Source organism: Photinus pyralis, unplaced genomic scaffold (genome assembly GCF_008802855.1).
Source record: "Photinus pyralis isolate 1611_PpyrPB1 unplaced genomic scaffold, Ppyr1.3 Ppyr1.4_LG6, whole genome shotgun sequence".
NCBI lineage: Eukaryota > Metazoa > Arthropoda > Insecta > Coleoptera > Lampyridae > Photinus > Photinus pyralis.
Window position 1 is genome coordinate 35,468,065 of NW_022170663.1, and position 18,957 is coordinate 35,487,021.

An 18,957-nucleotide genomic window follows, 5' to 3' on the forward strand; every position below is an offset into this window, starting at 1 on the left:
CTTTGTACACTTGGCGATATGGTCAAGGTCGGTGTAGTGTCCGTCGGCGAAGTGGGCATTGTCGGCGTTGTGTCCCTTGCACAGTTGTCGAGAATGTGGACACGGTCGGCGTAGTGTCCCTAGTCGGCGATTTGAAAACCATAAAAAAATCGTGTCGGCGCTGTGGGCGTTCGGCGAAGTGTCCCGGCCCCATTCATTTATAGTTGGTCCACATGTGTCCACTGAACTGAATTATAATTTATACTACGCTACGTCCGACAGCGCGCTCCGAGACAAAGGGCCACAAGGGTGATCTTCAGTGACTTTATAGCGATAGTGGTGACAAAAGAATCTAATTTTTGATTGGTTGTTGAGGTTAGCGGCCATGTTGCATCGAGTATACGTCGTAATATTGTTGTAATGTACGCAACACATGTCATACGTATATTGTGTGTTACCTACTTCTAATTTGAATTTTCGATGCAACGTGGCGGTTGTTGTTGTTTTTATAAATCGCGTAATATATTTTTTTAAATATCTGTATTATCGTAGGTAGTACATTGAAATAATATGTTCCGAGGTAAAAAAAACTGATGTTTCCATAATTGGTACTTTTCTATGAAATGGGCAAACGTTCTGTGGTTCATCATAACAAAGAATATCCAATATCGACAATTTTTTAGGCTTCAACTACAAAAGCAGCATTTCACAAAAACGTTTGGCTGTTTTTTGACATATGACGGATTTACTACAGGGGAGATCATGGCCTTAGGCCATGGGGGAGATGTCATCCAACATCCTGTTTAAACAATTAACGGGCTATACGAAACTCCAATCAGACCTCGTCAAATATATAATAAATGTTGAATATTTTCCGTAACATTTCAAATATTAAAGATTCTCTATACTTTTCAATTGTAACGTTTAACACAAAATTCGATTACTGAAAGTTTCAGAACTATTGAGATACTCTCCAGAACGACTAAAACTATAATCAGAACTCCAATTCGCTATGCTACAAGGCAATAATCTACGATTTTATTATTATTATTATTCGTTTCAAGGCAAAACGTAATTAAACAAATTTTCGGATCTAGAATTACTACCCGGGACTTATTCGTCCTTTATGTAGGTATAGATCCTATTTTTTAATTTTAACCACAGATGCTTCTGGTAAAGGCAAACGCATCGCATAAAAGTTTGCTGTGTCTAGCACAGATACCACCTATACACACCTCCGCATGCGCCCAAAACCTCTTCAATTTATGTCTAAGAATATGTTTGGTTCCAATCGGTTCAGTCGTTTAATCGGAGATAAGAGACAGACCAACAGAGACAGATCGACATCATCGAGATTTTTTCTGATTCGGATTCCTGGTACTTTAAAACATGTATTTTTGTTAAAAAAGTGGAGCGAGGAGCCATTTTTTACCCCTATGCAACAGCCCCCTTACTAATGCGCGGATGTGCGCATGCGGATTTTTTTGAAATTTTAACCACATAAGCTTCTAGTAAAGGCAAACATATCGCATATAGTAAAAATCAGATGTGCGCATGCGTTGACTGCGCAATGCTAACATATTTCTTTGAAGTTATACAATATGCGCAATGCCACAGATATACGGTATACGTATATCTGTGGCAATGCCAAATTTCTTATGAAGAATCTTGTTTGAATTTTTAACCATAAACGCTTCTGTAAAAACAAAGATATCATTGGTATAATCAAATATGCGCATGCACAGAGTGCGCAATGCAAACGTTTTTACCATTGATTATACACATATAATCAATGGTTTTTACGTAAGTATATACGAGTAGAGATAACAAAAACAAACGTAGGGCATATAGTGAAAATCATATCCGCGTGTGTGCACTTGTGCAGTAATACCAAAAGATACGAAGATTTATCAACTTTAAAGGGAATTTGGGAGGGGGGGGGGGGGGAAAAGGAAGATATACACCATGGAAATGGAGGGAGGAAAGAGTAGAGGAAGTAAGAGAATTTAAATACTTAGGGTACCAAATGCAACAAAATAGTGGGGCAAATGCTCAAATAAGAGAATAAGAAAAAAGGAAGAAGAGTCCTAGGAAGAGCGATGAGACAGGTGTGAGAAATAGGAAAGAGGAGTTTCAAAAATGCTTTTAGAATAAAAAAACACATTTTTGATGCAATGGTATGTAGCGTTCGCGTGCTGTTTCAGGTTTTATTAATTAAAAGTGATCAAAAAGGGTAGGTACCTACTAAGTAAATAGAAGGTGCATGCATAATTATCTAATGTAAGATCAGTAGACATTGTTTATATTTTATATAGCTAAGTATGTACACCGTTTTCATTTGGATGGTACATCACATAATATGACCTATATGTTTAGTTACTGCCTTCATTTTTTTAATTAACTGCCTAATGTGTGTACATTTTTTACATAATAATTAAGTATATGGGTTATATTGATAAAACAACTGCCTTTTATTATAGCAACCTATGAAATATGCGAAAATGTGCGCTATTCTAGCAACATTCAAGGAATATTCCATAATCTCTCCTTATATTCAAAAAGAGGACATTTTTGACGTGCTACTTCAATTTCAGTTTATAAGAAGAATTTCATTTCAATGCTTCCATAAATAAAAAAGTTGGCACTGCGCATGCGCAAAACCAAATTTTGAAACTGGCGTTAGACTTTCATTTATTCCAAGTGTCCATGTATCAAATTTCATTTAAATACTAAAAAAGTTTGCAATTCGGTTTATAAATTGCCGAGATGCGAAAAGGGCATCTGGGAATTTTGAATCGATTCGTCTCAACTTTTGGCATTGCGTATTATATCGCTGAAGCTCTGCCCATATTGAATTTCATGCAATTCAGTTCACAACTAACGGAGATGTCAAAGCGATCGGACATGTCTAAACAAAGTTATCGTTTACACGGACAGATACATGGACAGACAAACAAAGGAACAGACGGACAGACCAACAGACAGACGACAGACAGCAATACAAAATTATAAACGATTTCTCGGATCGTTAATAAACGGCAAAAGTGTAAAATTATGGAATATGTAAAAAAACGGTCTTTGGTTTTTTACAATAACTTTTTTTAGCAATAAACGCAGAAAAAATTCCTTCCTTGGTGCAAGCCTCGACACCATAACGAACCAAATATCGAAAAAAGTAGAACAATAGCTCTTAAGTTAAAGAACTAGTAGCGTCTCAACGAACGAACGGACAGACGGACGGACAGTGGCCACAATAAGCGCATTTTTTTTATTTTTGTGGAAATGCGCTAAAAAGGGGGAAAGAGCAAGGGAAATCAGGAATAGAGTGCCAGAAGGGGAGAAGGGGGGGGGGAGGAAACAAGATGGATAAGGATGATTTTATAAATTATAAAAAAACAATAGCGCATTTTTTTATTTCTGTGGAAATGCGCTAAAAACATGTTTCGTATATTTGATTTACTGTAAAAAGTTTGTGCCAAATGGCGTTAATACAGATTGATTGATATAAGTCGTCTGCGTAAACTTTTTAGAACTTTTGAAGGCCTATCCGGAATTCCAATCAGAAGTGAACAATTTTACCAAGAAATGGTCTCAAATACTTGTTTGACACTCGGAATATAAAAAAACTGTAGGTGTAAGGTTTGCCACAGAGCTTTCGAGGGGCTATAAGGAATTATAACCAAAACTCAAAAAATTTGACAAAACAGCTGCCAGTATTGCTTTGGCACTTGGAAGCCTCAATTTTTGTAATTCTACTACAACGCGATCAAATATGAGTTGCTGTCGAGTTAGCTTTGGAATTTTTATTTACATGGGAATTCGTATTTGACTTGAACTTTCAAAGGCTACTCGACAGCAACTCATTTTTGATCCCCCAGTACTTCATTACACAAAGTTTTATATTTTATCATGATCTCGAATTGAAATATTGCAAAAAAAAGTACAGCAAGAACAAATTATTATTACGCGGTCTAAATTTTACACATACAATACAATCTCCGCAATCACCGTTCGACACCCTGTATGTTCAACCTTGTATATTTAATATGATTGTATAGAGTTGCTTAATGACAACGAAAGGGCGCAGTGAAACGAATGAGTTTTAGTTTAGTCAATTTTTCCCCTGCAACGGACGATGATTATTGTTTACTTAATTTTCCCAACTATCGATTAGGGAACAATTTGGCGGCTTTCAAAGTCAACACTGCCACGAGCAGTTCCTATTACTTTGAGGCCGTGCCGCCTTCGGAGTAGCAATCATTAATTAAACGTACAGGACGTAAAGTAAAGAGAAAAAGTTTCCCATTTAAAAATAAACTAATAAACAAAATTTGTGGAACATTATAAAAGCAAATTCGGATTGTAAAACTTTCCTCCGTTATCGCGTTCGCGTACTCTCGTCGCCTACCGTAAATACGGAAGGGCTGCCATTGGCGATCGCCAAGCCGGGCGTGAAGTCCTGCGCTGCACGAACTTGCGAGAAGTCTCAGGGTTGTTGCTCTCTGAGAGCAACAAAACTTGTTTTGCGTGTGAAATACGGTACCAAAAAAAAAACATGACCCAATATTGCCTACCTAATGAGGTGTAAAGATGTTTTAACTAAAAGTGCGCGACTTCAAGTAGCAGCTATGGAGTGTAGCTATGTGTACATTTGCAAAAAAATCGCTCAAAGTGAACAAGTCGGTGACAGTTGGTGCAAGAAGATTCTTGTTTGGTCAAAATTAAGTTGAGCATTCCATATAACAAACTTGAAATTAGGAGTCCGATAAATTAACAAGTAAGTTCACCTAACGGTTTCGATTTTCTTTTTATTTGTTTATTTGAGCACCTTATCGTCTCACTTACGTTCGATACGGGCGTACTTTTATTACTTGAAGTAAGCGTTTCTGAGATCTAGTAAGCGATTGCTTTATTTGGGGTGAACACGGCGATTTAATAAGAGGGGGGCGTTGTAAATGTCAATGTCGAGGTTACAAACACCATTGAAAATCTACCGATTTTTGCGACTGAAATGGCTAGTGCTGCACTTGCCCAATGAATGATAAGATAATCCTATCAGTTGTAGATAATTAAAGGAAGCCGATGCAATCTTGGTCATGCAGGTACGGTACGTATCTGGGGTGACAGCGACCCGCGCATTTCTAAGCCATCCCCTGTTCGAATTCAGAATCCTGCTTAGTTTTTATCGGAATAAACTTTAGGTAATTAATCAAAAGTAGGTGTATTCGTTTATTGTAACTTTCCTAAGTCAACTTTCCTAAAGCGTGCGGGAAAATTGCCAGAAGATTATAAAGTCTGTTGTTTTTTGAATTATTGGGAAAGTAGGCTTTGATTGTATTTTTTGTGCTTTCGCTTAAATTATCATAATTATTCTGTTATAAATAGAAAACATAGACGTATTTAAATTGGACAACTCAAAATATTACAGGCCCAGTTAGCCGGGACCGGAGGACAATTTCGACCAATCAAACCAGTCGATTGGGCCAGATCCCAGATAAGCCACTATTGTAATAATTCGACATATTATATTGCATCCTTAGGTTGTTACAGCATTACATTTTAAAGTATTTGGAATATTACAGATTTTGTAGTTAATCTGTGGTAATATGGACCGTGTCCTATTTTGGTTGAGACTAGTGTATCTCAGCTGTTTTTAAAGATATAGAGACTTGTGGCTCGACTTGTGGTTTCCCTCTGGTTTTCCGAGGGTTTTCCCGACCATGTGCCTTTTGTAAAACTTTTAATGTCATACAAACAGTATCAATCTGAGATACAGGGTGAAAATGAAAAGTTTTGACTGTTTGGGACGGTATCATACCATACCTATCTTACTATCCATGTAAGATAGCAAAAAAAGGTAAAAACTGACTATTTTAGACATTTTTACGCAGTGGCGTAGTAAAAAAATGTAGCGCCACTGTTTCTGAGATTTAACCCAAAGTTGGTATTTTTCGAGGTATTTTTTAAGTGCAAAACCCTGTATATCTTAACTTCCATTTTTTGCATTTTCTCCTGATTACATTGATGTATCACAACCTATATTTTGTTTTAAATTTTAACCATGAACCAAAAATAAAAGCTTTTTTTTTGCAGATTTATAATACCTAGGCCATGTATTCATGGAAATTTTGTTTTGTTTATTGTATCCATGGGAACTAAGACCAATCAATAAAAATTGCTGACGGTAGAATGTCATTACAGAATTTTGCAAAATATAGTGCGAGTATAATAGAAAATATAGGAATCAAATAAAAAAAAGTATAGGTTGCGATACACCAATATAATCAGGAAAAAATGCAAAAAATTAACGTAACGGTATCCAGGGTGGTGTATAAAATAAAAATGCCTACGTTGGAACATATCTCAGGAACGGTTTTTGTCTACGCCACTGCATTCTATGTAGAAATATCTAAACATTCTAAACCCTTCTTGTATCTTACATGAACAGTAAGATATATACGAGGATATATAACGTCCTAAAAGTCAAACTTTTCGTTTGCACCCTGTATCTCAGAAACAAACGTAACTAGATTGATTCTGTTTGTGGCATTTTTTAATGCCACAAAAAAGGTGGCAAACCACAAGTCTCAATCTTTAAAAACAGCCGAGATACTGCAGTCTTAACCAAAATAGGACACACGGTACAGAAGTGTGCGCAAAATGAGAATTCTGTACTTTATGGCAAAGTTCTAATACACAACAAAGCACCAAGCAAATCACTAAACACAATAATTATTGAATAATGCGTCACACGTGTCGTAACAGCTGAATGCTCGGAAATAGTGGTTGAATCTTTGATGCAATGTTTCAAAACCAAATCGAGAGTACCTAGCCTTGATTGGACACGTTCAGTAATCAGTACCAGTGCCAGTTACTGCTTATCAATGTTCAATTAATGCTTATTAATTCTGTTACTGCCAAAATTGTTGTAATGCCAACAAAGTGTACACCAAATGCCAGTAATGGATGGTCTCTCGGTTTTTAAACATAATCAGAAATCCACGGGCTATCAATGAACATCCGCGGTTTCCAGGAACAAATATTCCATTTTCCAGGACATTTTACAGATAGATATCTCGAACGATTAGAGTCTTGTGCGCGAGTGCACCATCCTGTTGAAACCAACAGTTTCCAACCTCGTTTCCAACTCTTATTTTGTTTTTTGTATGCCTTATATAGTCAAAAATGATGATGATTTATCCGAAACGAAACGTTGTATCTCTCAGCGGTGTTTTGTAGAACCCAAATAGTGGCAATGAGAAAGTGTATAACATATTTTTTTTTGTATCTGCTCAAGTAACATAAAAAAATTAAAAGTTCGGAAGTAATCGGAATTGTCTGGTTTTTTTCTTTCAAGTATGATAATGATAACACATGGTTTCACTAATTTGAACATCTTCGTACCTTCTGTGGCTTTGGAAACCGTGTCATTGCTAGCGACGAGAGTTGGTTTTTTTTCAGTATGATCCTGACTAGGATCCTGAAACAAAGCGACAAAGTCAACAGTAGCTGTCTCCTGGTTCAGCAAGGCCAAACAAAACAAGAATGAGCAAATCAAAAATTAATACAACGATATGATTTGCTTCTTTGATAGTAACGGTGTGGTACATAAGGAGTTTGTAGCACCTGGCCAGACCGTAAATAAAGAATTCTACATCGCAGTACTTAGACGGTTGCGAAACAATAGTCGCTAGAGTCCGTCCAGAAATCGCAGGCACATGGATCCACGACAATGCACCATGTCATCGTGTCTTCAGCGTGATGCAGTTTTTGACTTCAAAAAACATTTCATTGTTGCCCCCGAGGTTGCCCCAGCCCTAATATTCGCCAGATATGTCAACGTGTGACTTTTCTGTTCCCCCGGTTCAAACAAATCGTGAAAGGAACGCATTTCGAGCCGATAACTGATATGCAAAAGCCTGTGACGAGGGTACTCGAGGCGCTACCAGTTGAAGCCTTCCAGAAGAAACTGGAAACCTCGCTGAAACCATTGTGTAGCTGCCCAAGGGGAGCTATTTGAAGGAGATCATATTTATGTACCTTAAGTTTTTCATATACGAGTTTTTTACAATCAATCTCATTTCATTGTCAGACCTCGTACCTTAACATTAACAACAATGAATTCACAAAGCAATTCGCCTCTAAATTTTTGGTTAAAAATTCACTTTACGTATCACTGAGTTTGATTGTTACGCCATTGCCGTCTATATCCGAACCAGTTTGATCAAAGGCATCGCTACTTAGTTACAACTTATTATACAGGGTGTTAATACTAAGTCGTTACACTCGAAAACGGCAGTTAGAAGTCATTAAAACAAACAACTGTTCTTAGTTCAAATTTTTGATTTGGTGCCCGGATTCGACGTAATTGGCGTTCTTTTGTTTTTCGAAAATCGTCATAACTCCCTTATTTTAAAGACTTGAAAAAAAAACAACAATTTTCAAAACTATGTCTCGGGTTTCTATTTTTATTTGTATTTGCAATTATTTTTTATTTTTTTAAATAACAAAATAGCGATCGATTAAAAATTTCATAAAAACGTTCTAACTGCCGTTTTCGGGTGTAACGACTAAGTATTACCTATTACACCTTGTATATTTGATAGTGACACTTATAGTGTCGAAGAGATCGTCTCGACCGCGGTCGCTTTCTCCAATACTGCTCTTGTTATCACTTGTTATCGAGAAACATACTTTTGTTCATGTTCGCTATGAAGCAGTGTATGTGTAAATTTTCCTTCGACTTCGAAAATGCCACCTGTTTGGACAATTTAGAAGCAACGAGTATTTTATTGTTAGTATCCTGTTAATTGTTTTAATTTAATTATTCTTCAGCGAACACCTACTTTCAGCCCTCGAAACGAGCGATTACACTTGCACTTTTAGTTAGTCTCCAAATCTCAAATTAGGGTTCTATGAAGTATAAAACTAGCCCCCCCCCCCTCCTCATTCCTGTAACTATGCACCGATCTCGCTAAGAAGTCGTGGAGGAGGGTTCTAATTGAAACTCGAGTTGAAATAAACCAATTTTTTACTTTTCGAGGAGATGAGTCATTACAACACCATAAACCTGGAGCCTATGTCCCCCTCCCCTCAATTTTAAAACTTCCACTTGCTACCATTAAATGCAAATTCATTATTTCATTTTTAATTTAAAAAATGCCCTAAAATTTGATGATGGGGCCCCGTGGGGCCCCAACAAAACGAAGTGTCGAACTTGAAATCTAATCATGAGTTGGGAGAAGTTGCAAGGAGAAAATGTCGTTTGTTTGCAAAAATCTTTTCAAATGGCCCCAAAAAAAAGGAATTAGCGCATTCGGAACTTCTTTGCTTTCTAAGCCGCGCAAATTTGCCTTTTTTAATGGATTCTGTGTCCCTTATGGTTTCCGAAATCCCAATGGCCACCCCCGAATTTTCATATGTTTATTATCGTTTTAAACAATCGTGCAATATTTTGTTCGCCATGGAAACCTAGATGCCTGCAATAAAAATATTTTATGTCTTACTAACCTATCATAGCACATTTTATATCTGTGATACGCGGGCATAAAGTACCACTTTATTCCCTAGGGCATTAAGTATCACCATAGTAACTCATTTATACTTAATGACAAAACAAACAAATATTTGCAGGTCATTGAAAATTAGAAACGTCAATTATCAATTGTCAATAGGTACCTACTAAATCACAAGATTGGCCTTATTTCGTATAGTTTCTGGAACTTCTTGCTCATTCACGATGAATTGAATTATTTAAAATTACGTTTGACGTTTGGATGGTTTCAATCACATTAACAAATTCGAACCACGCATACTCGATCAAACATAATGAATTATTTTGTAAACGAATTTTGACGAAGAAAACTATTTGTAAAACATAAAATTGTGTATGTACCACGGGCATAAACTGATGTTTATACTCTCGGGCGACTAAAAAGCTCTTGGGCCATAGGCCCTCGAGCTTTTTAACTCGTCGCCCTCGAGAATATAAACATCACTATTAGGCCTTAATACATAAATAACTATTAATGTATAAAGTGCAATATTGCAAATAATATGAATAATAAGTATGAAGGCTTTAACTCAAATTTATAAATTTATACGAGTATAAATATAACAAGTGATACATCAAAATTTAGGAAATTTTACGGTCGCTTTAAAAACTTTAATATATATAGGGTGGTCCGTATGAAAAAATGTAGTTTTGGGTCGTATACGAAAGCCTGTATAAAAACTGTGCAGCGCGATGGATTCTACATGGAAAAATGGTAGAAAGATTTTGCCAAAATCAATTATCTTTAATAATAAGAAAGTTATGGAGCGTTATGGAGCATTAAAGAAATCGGCCAAACGATTAGATTTTTTGGCTGGTTTTGGTTCTTTATGAAACTTGGGAACTATACTTTACTTTAGAATTTCCAGTTCTCCATGTTGTCAAATTGTCCCGTGAAATAATTTTGAGGAGCCTTAAGTTGCAACCCCCACTAAAAAGATTAGCAAATCTATTAATACTGTTGTTTTGTACTAATTTTGTACTTATTTGTACCGCGGATAACAAATTTTGTACCACTACTTTTTAATCGCTAGGACCAAATGTATATATGTTGTGGTTGCAACAGACAGACAAATAGACAGACACGCAGACAGACAGGCAAACAGTTAATTACATAGATAATGCGTAAGACACGTTTTCTAATGGACTATAAAGATGATGTACCTAATATAAGTATTTAGCTATTTACGAGGGTATTTATTTTCAGTGTAAATTGGTATAAAACTTTTGTTATGCAGACTCACTTGTTACTTTGCATCTTCAGTACCTATGTACGTACTCTCGATTTTCTCATTTGGTATTTGTAGCGTTTAACGAAGTTGAGGTAACGTTTATGTGCTCGATTTGCCGTCGCCTGTCTGTCTGTCTATCTGTCTGTCTGTTCCATTGAAATCTCGGCCCCTGGGCCAGCTAGACACTTCGGGTTTTCGTTTATTAATAGCTTATAATATATGGTCTACATTTTCCCGTTACTCATCACGAGTGGGTTTTGAAACATTTTTATTTATTTATCTTTGAAGTTTAAATATTGATCATGATCATAATACGTTATTTAATTTGTGTGTACACTTGGCATCCAGTGAGGCGACTGAAACTTTACCAATCACACCGATCAATCTATTACACGGCTATTATTTTGTCCACAACTGTATTTAATCAACTCTATCATCGATGATATTAGACGTGACCTAAAATTTCTACGGCCTTCTTTCAATCAAAATTTTGTTGCTTCTACTAAAGTCGATTAATTTTGCCTTTGAGAGTACTTTCCTCCGACAAACCGTTTTCGAGATATTCGCTCTTGAAGTTCTGACAACACCAATAGGTAGATTATATTTCTTCGCCCGTTGTGAGCACCCTCTTCCGACAATCCGTTCTGGATTGGAGGGAATATATCCGATTGCGATAAGGGGTCGAGGAGGAGGAGGATTATGGTTGGTAAACATTTATTCCTTTCGCTGAGACCTTTCATTAGAATACCATGAAGAATAAAACCAGTTCCACTCCCCCCCGCCTCTCCAACCCCCTCTTTTAGTAAGGGGTCAGAAAGAAGGGCGGTAGTAGGTAGAAAACGGTTCCTTTCGCTGAGACGTTTAATTAGAATCCCCGAAAGATAAAATTAATTTCCACTCCGGGGCCCTTAGGCCCCGTCACCCACTGCTCTCACAAAAGAGTCGCGCAGGAAAGTTATAGTTTGTACAAACCAATTTATTTCGATAAGACCTTTCGTTGGAATACCATGAATGGTAGAACGTGGTGTTTACCCCCCCCCCCCCCAGACATTTTCAAAAGTTTTACTTGGCACCACTAATGGAATGCGTATGCAAAATCTTACACCAATTGATTGCCCTATGTGATGCACGTTTCACTTTCAAAAACAGCATCTCAGGAAATAATTCATTGGGTCCCTTCCTTTAAGACAGCAAAATTTAATGGCCGTCTGGCACACCTTCAAGGTATAGGCTACCTACGGATTCAGAGTTATAATACTACTACGGGTACCTAAGAAAAATTGAAAAAAGGGACAAAATAATGTACGTAAAAATAATTTCCTTATAACGATACATTATATTAGTGTATAATCATGGAACAAAATTGTGACCCCAATATAGATTGGATACTAGTGGATGGAACTCAGTGGTACAAATTTAATGCAAAATGAGTACAAAATCAAGGGTCAAGAATTTTATGAATGTACATATAAGCACGAGATAGTAACGTTAACATATATTTGATCCTAGCTGTCAAAAAGTACTGGTACAAAATTAGTTACTTACAGTACAAAATTAGTACAAAATTATGGCGCGAAAATTTGCATGGGTTTGTATACTCGGGGTTGTACCGTTAAGTTGCACCTCCAAAATTAATTTGATAGTGGCGGTTAAAAGGTAATGGTACAACATTTTTTGCTTACGGTACAAATGAGTATAAAATGAGTACAAAATTATGGGCCGTGCATTTATAGAAATCTGTATACTTGGGGTTGTGGCTTTAAGTTGCAACCCCAATGTAGATTTGGTCCTAGTGGTTAAAAGGTAGTGGTACAAAACTTATTATTTACGGTACAAATTAGTACAAAATGAGTATAAAATTATGGCACAAACGTTTTTAAGAATCTGAATATTTGGGGTGGTGGCGTTTAGTTGCAACCCCAATGTAGATTTGGTCCTAACGATTAAAATGTAGTGGTACAAAATTTGGCATCCGTGGTACAAGTAAGTACACAATTAGTACAAAATAACGGTATTAATAGATTTGCTATTCTTTTTAGTGGGGGTTGCAACTTAATGCACCCATAATTTTGTGTTCCCTCTTTTTCGATTAAAAATCAAATTTCCTCCTCACAATTTAAGTCACCTTGTAAAAGCAAATCCGATTATATTATTTTTGTGGTAATCAATTTCGAGCTGCCTCTCTCCGCTCGTTAAAACTAAATCAAAAGCAAGGTCTCGTGCCGAAATAAAACGGCAAACGCTCCGACGCGATGGATGACTGGTAAAAGGAAGCAGGTTCTTATCTTATCTGTGACGCAATCTGTCATTGAACACTAATGAATTGCGGTTGGGTATAAGAAGCCTGCAGGTAGGTACTACTGATGACTTCTTCGTGTGGGAAATTTGGTAAGTTAAATGTCCAGTAGAGGAAGTGTCAATTAAGCTCCTTTAAAATTAATGTAAACGGCGCAGCATAGGCGCTACGCAATTAACGGCACCTGGCCGATTACAAATGGATTGCGAAATAATATGAAAACGTGCCCGATAAGCACAACCAAATTTGTCGTCATTTTAAATACAGGGTTTGGTCATGCGAACGGCGACGAAAGCGTGAAAAAATAAAAGCGAGTTTGAAGGCAATTAAGATTTCCTATTTCATAAAAATTATCTTTGCGCAGATGTTACGCCTTCTTTGTTTTCTACTTTTCCTAAGCAATTACGAACGGAACAGTTTAAGTTGTAATTACGGTCAACTTTTACTTTAACATAACCGTGTTTACAATACGAACTCGATTGCGTGGAGGAAAATCGATGGTTTCTACGCCGCTATTTTGTTGCGAGATGGCCTTGTTCAATTCAATCCAAAATAGAAATCATTACAATTTTTTTATTTCTTATTGCGATTTTTGATGGTAGGTGCAGTTGACCTTCCGCATTAAACTGTTATTGTTTTGTTAGACCTTTTTATCGGAAATAGGTTTACGACTTTATCTTGTCGTTGGGAGTTTCTAGGGCAATGGGAAAATGTGCACTACTTTGAAATGTGCCAGTGATTATTGTCCCTTCTATAGTTGTCATTCGTTAGCGGTCGTAAGTGGCTTTTGGAAAAAAATTCGATGGTTTTGTCTGTTCGCCTGTCTGTTCCTCGTCTAACTCGAGAACGGAAAGAGACCGCGATGTCAAACCTTAGCCAATCGACTTCTACGAGTTTAAGGATGAGTGCTATTGAATATGAGCCGGGTTAAATGCGAGCTGAGTGTCAAAAAATTCCCCCACTGAAAATCGTCTGGGATTCTTCGTGGTGGTACGCCATACCCCCAGTTTAAATAACAAATAAACAATTTAAAATTCAGATGCGTTTTATTGTTTTTAAGAAATAAGTATAACTTTATTAAATGATTGATTTCGCGTTCGGTACTTAGTATAAAATAGTATACTATAAGATGAATATTACCGAAAACTCCCGAATATTCTCGAAAGTTCCCGATTATTCGCAACGATAAATAAGTTATGGCAAAATTACTATTGTAAACAAATTCAACAAGTATACGCCCCCATATAAAACAAACAAAAACCTCTGATCCATCGCACAAGCCGATAACAAAAATTGCAATTTATTGAATTGGGTTCACAAAGTGGTCCCTACGTAATCATACAAAATCTTCCACTCTAACTACGTATCCAAAATTTACCCACACCTTGTATACTAACCGAGATACTAACCATCCCCTAACGAATGATAAATCTTACTCTGCACTGCAGTCAAAACGGGAGAATTTCCCAACTACGGAATTGATTGCACAATATTTCCGATCCCTCAAACTTAATTGAAAATACGCCACCTTAAAGAGCATTAAAAATGGAGGCGTCCTTGGTTTTGCTCTAAGGCAATTATTAACGACAGAAAAAATCGTAAAATCGAGAAAATCTATTTTTTCAAAATATTTCAAGAACCAAAAATTTTTTCAGGGATTTTTAAACGCCTATGATTGCGAAACTTTTCTTCCATTTAACCAAATTTGTATCTCTAAGCCTTCCCAGAAGGCCCATAATGGCCCTTTTTTATCTTGGACACAGTGTATAGTAAAAAAAACCGAGAAAAAAACGTTGTTATGCAAAATTTATATTTTAGCGGATGCAACAAATGCTTTTGTTAAGGTTGCTAGATAAGTGCTTATGGCGAGACCTAAATTATGAGAAAGCGTGCGCGAATGCGAGCCGTAATTAATCATATCACAAATGAAAAATAGTAGTTACTTGCCTCAATGCACCACGCCATTACAACTCGCTTCTAAATATATAAGAATTGGGATAGGTTATTGTTGATAAAATAAATTTTGTAGACCTCTAATCGACTATCGGGTTTTCGCTACATGAAACCGTATGAGTTCCAGACGTGCAACTCTCAAATGCTAACTTTGGCATCTATCACATTGTTGCCCAAAATCGGTCCAAATCGTTGTTTATTCGTCAATTTTGTTTGGAAAAAGACCAAACTCTATTGCATGTTGCCCAAGAAGTATCCATATGCATTTTTGGTAACCAAAATATTTTTAGCCAAAAGATGTCAAAATCGTTTCTTTGCAAAAAGACCAAACTCGATGGCTCGATTTCCAAGAACCGATTCATGTATATTTAAATTTTGGTGACGCAGTAGAAACTTTTAGCTTTTAATGAAACACAAACCTCTCGACAAACCTTTTACAACTGACTGACGGACAACTGCTTTGTTTACTCATACTAGGACTAACTTTTACGGCCTCACTTGAAGATAACTTACATCTTTATTAAGATTGTTTTTGCTTAACTTTTTCTGCACACTTTAATTCGAAACCGGCCACTACGTCCTCAACAAAATGAATATAAGGGCTGACCTCCCGAGATTTAAACAGATGAACGCGCTCCGAGACACATTCTTTAACAGTCCCGAAAAGCTAACAGCCGCGTTTTTGCGTTGATTTCAGTATTTAAGGAAGCACCATTTCCACGTCCACCATTAGATAAACTTCTTCTTGAGGATTTTTTAAATCAACCGGCAATCAGCCGAAATAATGCGCACATTGTATAAGACCCGCATCTTTTAACAGCGATAAGAACACGTGCGCTAATTAAATTTCGTCCGATAAAACGATACAAAAGTAGAGTTATGATCGAACCGCATCTGATTATTGGGGGCCAAACTACAATTGCAAATGTTTCCAGAATGGAGTAATGCAAGAGGGTAGGTACACACAAAAGGAAATTGAAAGTGTGGTGTAACGGGACCCCCCTTTGCAGTACTTGGGGAAAAGTGCATGTAGGTATACCGTTTCGTACGCATAGTAGGCGGTGGCTGCGTTTTGGCCGAGTCAAAAAATGCAGTATAAACAAAAGATGCTGGTCTACTATTGTTTTAAAGGGGACGCCCTCGCGGACGCCTGTCGCAGTAATTTCGTTGGTTCCGTTTTTGCCTTAATGTAAATAGCGAAGCGCAAAGAAGTAGTGGGTACTGACTTTGAAAGCGTGATTGTCCGAGCGATTTTAATTAGCGGTCGAGTGGTTTCAGTTTAGAGTGTACAGTTCGGATAAGCAATTTCGTTGTGAAAGGTGCAGTTTTTCGATGTTCAAGATACAGATTTGTTTTGAGGGGAGATACAAAAAGAGGTTTCCGCGAATTGCAAGGTATACGCTAAATATTTCTAAATATTATAAATATCTGAAAATATCTACACCAAACTTCGCCGACGGAAAAAATTAAATTTTGTAAAATGTAACGAACCAATATTCGTAAAGCGCGGAATTAAAGTATAAAAAATAACCGTGTCGATAAAATTGTAGTATGCTTTCTGAAACATTACACATCTAATTAACATCGCGAATACGAACTTGTAAACCTAGATCTTTGACCTGGCGAATGATTGTGAGCGCTGCGAGGAGCGCTGTATGAATAAACGAGGAGGAGTCTAATTTTCGTCCATTGTTAACACTGTTGGAGTTTATCAAGGTTTCGAAGGGGTTGCAGTTACCAAAGAACGCTGACCTTGCCCTAGGGTAATTTATTCACCACGCAGGAATCTCTGGGTCTCTAGAACGTTTTCAAATAATGAGGGCTAAAAGGTATTTTAAAATTATTCCTGCGAATTGTGCTAGTGGGTGCAGCACATATTTTGACACATTTTAAAGAAATTTTGCCAAAAATGTAATGTATCGAAGCTGTACAACAGTGAATGGTGAGGTTCATTTGTGAAAATATTAGTTCATCTTGATAAAAGTATAAAAAACGAAAAAAGGCGGTATTAATACTCTTATGCTACCAACTACTGCACTATTGCCATAAAATTGAGTCAAATTTTACTATACTAACAAAACGTTTCCAGAATTCAAAACTCATTAATCATAATTACATTTGCCCCTTTCTAAAATTCGTGTAAATATTCTAAAATTGACATTTCCATTATCAACGAGATTACCAACATTTTTATACATCCGTTCGTCTCGTTTTCAGTGTCCGTTGCACGATGAATTTTATTACTAATAAACACATCATACATATGAATTATAAATATAAAAAAATTTGAAAAACGTTTGATGTTTCCGTCTAATACAAAAACACTACCATTAGTCCTTTCAAAACGACGTGTCAAATTCGAGGTCAAATTGTACCTTTTATCACCTCATTTACAACTAAGTGCACGTGATAAGATGTTAGAGGAGAATATTTTGATAAGTATTTACTTGTAAAAAAGGTGGTTTATCTACGTCACTTTGTTACGATGACTTTGTTATATACGATGATTGTAAAAAAAATAAGGTTCCCACATTGTTTTCAGGTATAAGTTATTTTTTATTTGAACTGAAAAAATTTCGGAAAAAATAGACTATTGGAAAGATTCATCTTGTACCTGTTTTTCAACATAATCGCCAGATCAGTGTACGCATGTTTTTTATTTTGTTGTATCTGTTCAAATAACATCAGAAAAAATAAAAACGAAATCGGCAAATTTCGGTTTTTCTGGTATATCTTCGGAAGTAATCGAAATTTTCTGGTTTTAACTAGGCGTATCATCTCTCTCAAGTGTAAGTTGTCCATCGTCGTATCTTCTATGGTTTCGGAGATCCCCCTTGATAGACATCCTTGTCTTGAACAGAGTGTACTCTGTTCACCTGAACGGAAAAATTCCATTTGCGCTCATTCTATGGTGACCATCTGTGTTTTCCTCGTCGCTTAATCTGCCAGCAATATTTGAATTGTTAGGGCGCGCAAAGATACTCCCTATGGTCGAGAAGGCCCATAGTATCCAAATAGTGTGTAAACCTCGGTGTAAACCCCTGGAACCTCAGCAGAAGAGGTAGATTTAGTGAATAAAAACGGTTTCCGGTTTACCATATTGACTATTTTATTATATTTAGCTAGGTACTTCAAGTGCCCTCAATGGCTCAATGTATAACATACTTTGCCAATACGCCACGTGTAGATATTTACCGAGCTTAAAGATTTACACAGAAATGTACTTTGTTCAATTAGGCTTAGCGTAAACAATTACTGAATTAATCGATCCGGAGAATATGTAATTATAGATAACTAACTGAAACGGAACTGAAAACGCACAATATTTTAGGTACTTGCAGACTTGCTAATTTCGTTTTATAAAATGTTACTCTATTGTTTTGCTGGTGATTGTTGAGGTATTAACAGCTATTGGCAATGACTATTTTTATCATTATTTATTAGTATTTAAATTCACAGTAAGCGGTTTCAAATATGTCAGTAATCAAGTGGAGAACTTGGGACTAATTATAGACAAAAAGCTGAGATTTAAACAACCTGCTACCAACTGTATTAAGAATGGAATATTTAACTAATTTATCAAAATACAGATGTTTTAAATATAATGACAATGAAAAATAATTACTGCGATATAATATATGACCCGATTCACAAGACATACAGAGAGCCCATTGCGAAATGCATGTTTAAAATTAATATACAAGGTGTCGCATTTTCGACATGGAGTATCCCTGTAACAGTTAGTGTTATCAAAAAAGTAATATAGTGCTCTTTTTGGGCCAAACGAATCCCAATTTGAAAATTTTTGGCTCGCTTAAGACATACGAGGGGACCTCGGAGGGGACAATCAAAAAATTGCCAATTTCACAATGACCCCATATACAGAAAAACGTTTATTGCAAAAAAAAATTCCCTTTTCAAAAATATAATACTAAAAAATTGAA

The 18,957-nt window shown here is 36.5% G+C and overlaps 1 protein-coding gene across 5 annotated transcripts in view; it reads left to right on the plus strand.

Moving 5' to 3' along the window:
* The first annotated feature begins 4,417 nt into the window (after positions 1–4,417).
* LOC116173971 overlaps positions 4,418–18,957 on the plus strand; it is a 61,248-nt gene continuing 46,708 nt past the window's right edge. For 3 of the 5 annotated variants that reach the window (XM_031491714.1, XM_031491718.1, XM_031491719.1), the window contains exon 1: positions 4,418–4,756. The gene's annotated coding sequence lies outside the window, so the exon portion shown is untranslated. The remainder of the gene's footprint in view (positions 4,757–18,957) is intronic. The other 2 variants (XM_031491715.1, XM_031491717.1) reach the window with 1 other exon arrangement.